Here is a 3,547-nt window from a genome sequence, read left to right as displayed (position 1 = left end):
GGGTGAGGTCTTAAGGATGACATCTAAATGATAATGGATATAAGGAATTAGCCTTAGTGAAGTGAATGAACCAGTAAAACAACTTACATAATAAATCAATTAAATTCCATAAGGATTTATTAAGCACTTATGTGTTGGGCACTGTGCTCAGTAGATACAAATAAGGAGTTTCCAATCTAATGGTAGGAAAAAAACACACAAAAGGAAAGTGAAAAGGGGGAGTGGTCACCTGGGAGAGTTATAGATGGAAAATGGAAAGTAACCTGGAAAATTCTGAGCTCTCTATAAAGAAAGGAAGGAGGAGTTTACTGCTCTATCCTCCAGCCTTCCAATCAAAGGAGAGAGGCAACTGAGAAAGTTAAGAAGATGCTGAATATATCAAATCAGAGTCAGTTACCAAGGGGATGAGATTTTAGGTGATCAGCTTTATACCAGTAGAGACCTGATGCTTTGTGGAGTCAAAACCAAGCAGAATTGTTGATGAAAACTGGAGTTACAGCATCATAAAGAAAAATCACATTGAAAAACTAATCATGATTCAAGAGAACTTGAGATGAAGCATGCTATCCATCTTCTGACAGAAAAGGGACAGACTCAAAGTGTAGATTGCAACATATCTTTATTTAACATGGCCAATGAGAATTTGTTTTGCTTGACTGTGTATTATTGCTAAGTTTTGCTTTTTCCCTTTTTCCCTGCAATGAGAAGAGGTGGGGAAGAAGGAAGGAGAGAAAAATAGATTTTTGTTAATTATAGGGAGAAAAAAAGTGGCCAACAGACCACTAAAGGGTATTTATACCCAAGGAATAGTATAAAAAAAAAAAAGACCATGAAGGAAGCATACAACCAGGTGTGAGTGATAAATGGAGACTTGAGGAATAAAAACCTGAGGGCTATGCTGGAAGGACATTGGTAGATCCTTCATGGAAGATTTATGGTAGGACCAATGAGATCATAACTCCATATCAAATTATTCTCTTCCCTAGACTATAAGCTCCTTAGGACATAGATTGTATTTTTAAAAAACATTTTTTTTCAGAATAAAAATGAACACATATATAATTTTTGAAACAGATATACTTGGGAAGACTTATATGAAATGATGCTGAGGAAAGTGAGCAGAAATAGAACAATTTATACAAAAACAACATGGTAAAGAGAGCCAACTTTGAAAGACAGGATAAGTACTCTGAATGAGTAAAAAATAGAATTTTCTAGTATGTGCAGTTTTAGAAACAATATTTTTAGTTGCTCCCCTGCATATTGTGCCCAGAGTGATCACCTCCTTTATCTATTCCAAAGTCTAGTTTTGCTAGTATAGCTAGTGACCTAGGTTCAGAACAGTTTGTGTACACAGGACAAGTTCATCAATGCAAATAGTCTCCTAGCACCAAAAGAACTCTTGATCAAATACTTGGAGTTACCTACCTATCCTCTGACAAAGAGGTGACGAACTCCAAGTGCAAACTGAAGCACTAGGAAGGAGGAGGTGAAGGAACATAGTCATTGGAAGAATTTGTTTTACTTCATTATAAATGTCTATAACAGGAGTTTTGTTTTTCCTTTTTTTTTTAAGGGGACTATGGAAAGGATATGGTGGGGGAAGGTGGGTTTTCATGACAGAAAACAACTTTTATATTTTTTTATTGTTATACAGAAAGCTGCTTTGTAAAACCTTGGAGCACTATATAAATACAAGCTATAATTACTGATACACCTTATTTCATTTGGTTATTACAACAGTTCTGGGAAGTAGATATTATTGTGCAAATGAAAAAACTGGGAGCCAGGAAGGTTAATGGCCTTCCTAGGATCACACAGCTAATAAGCTTCTGAAGCAATACTTGAACTTAGGTCTGCCTAATTCCAAATTTAGTGCTTTACCCACTATGGAAGGCTGCCTCTAGAGTCTTAACTCAGGTCTTTTTCCATAATATGATTTAATCAATACTTGCTGAACTGAATTTTCCAGAGCCCATAAACTTAAAATAAAATTTAGGTTACAGTAACAGGTCAGATTACAGTAACAGCTCAAAGCCTCCAAAGGAATATAATATTTCAAGGGTTACATTTGTCAAACCTTACCTAGGACACATACATGCTTTGTTCCAGCTTTCTGGATAGGCTTTTGTCCTATCTGGATACGCCCTGGCCTTGACAAGCCATCTTGCAAATATGTGTCTTTGGCCATAGGGGAGAACAAATCTAGAAAGTCCTTCTCTAGGATTAAGATAGAGTGGAGGTGGGGTGGAAAAAACATTCTCAGCCAAGTCCTCACTCTGTCTGGACATAGGGCTGAATAAAAAAATTATGAGTACCTTTGGATTTAACAATACCATTACTTGGCATAAATCCCAAAAGATTAAAAAAAAAAAAAAAGAAACAGTATCTATATGTACAAAAATATTTATAGTAGCTCTCTTCTTAGGACAAAAAAAAATGTAAGTTGAGGGGAATGCCCATCAATTGGGGAATGACTGAGTAAATTGTGGTGTATGATTGTGATGGAGTATCTATGGGAAATGATAAGCAGGATGCTCCCTGGAAGTAGGGCTGAGATAGCCCAATGTTTATATTTGGAGGGCATGCCAGATATATGGACTTGGAATTTAGAAACTATGATTCTTACAAATTAAGTGCAGTGGAGATAGAGAGTTCTGCCTGACTGAAGTCCCAGAGATGAACTGGTTGATGGAAGGGAACAGCTGAATAGGTCAAGAAGCAGAGCTGGGGGAAAGGGGATGTTGGAGAAGAACAGCTGGGAAACCAGATCTCTAGAGAACTGGGACACTTTGGGGAAAATTCTCAGGGGAGAAGAGTTAGGGAGAGGGAAGATGAAATAACCCATACATCCCCCTTTCTCCAAACCTTAGCATGTGTGTGTAATGAGAAAGGGAAAGTTCTTGATCCACTGGCACCCCCTTCCCTCCATCAGGCAGACACTCTTGGGGAGGAGAGACAAAATCTGGATCCAGTCACTTAGGCTACTGGAAATCAGACCCAGCTCTCCACCCCACCCCACACCCCCAGCTCTGCCCTGCTGACAGTTACACATGGGCCACATGCTGCAGAATTGTCCTCTTCTTCTCATTTTGAAGAATCCAGGCTCTTTGTGAACTACATTCAGGGCAAGGGGACAGAGTGAGGAAGACTCCCTCTAAGGGCTTGCCCTCAATCCCAAAGTTCTGTTTCCTGCTTCTGTCCTCAAGCTAGGGCATGCCAGTGGCCCCCACCCCAGGAGGACCACAGACCCTCAGGGATGGGGGGGGTTAAGGGGTGGGCATGGAAGCTTTTTGGAGAATGTACTTCTCACCAATGGGACTAAGATGGAAGGTGAATGGGATAGAAAGGAATGCCTGAGGCAGGTGCTAGGTAGGGAGAAGGGAAAAGGAAGGAAGTTACTTCCAGAGGGCAGATGCTTATGGGAACCAACCCCCTCTCCAGCCCCATCAACAGTTACTAAGAGACCCTAACTACCCAAGAGTAGTTTCAGAATCCAGACATCCCTTTCTCCCCTTGTCCCTCCCCGCAGAAAGTTGAAGCAAAG

The sequence above is a fragment of the Antechinus flavipes genome, chromosome 3 (genome assembly GCF_016432865.1).
Source record: "Antechinus flavipes isolate AdamAnt ecotype Samford, QLD, Australia chromosome 3, AdamAnt_v2, whole genome shotgun sequence".
NCBI classification, from domain to species: domain Eukaryota; kingdom Metazoa; phylum Chordata; class Mammalia; order Dasyuromorphia; family Dasyuridae; genus Antechinus; species Antechinus flavipes.
Note: the sequence above shows the minus strand (reverse complement) of the source record.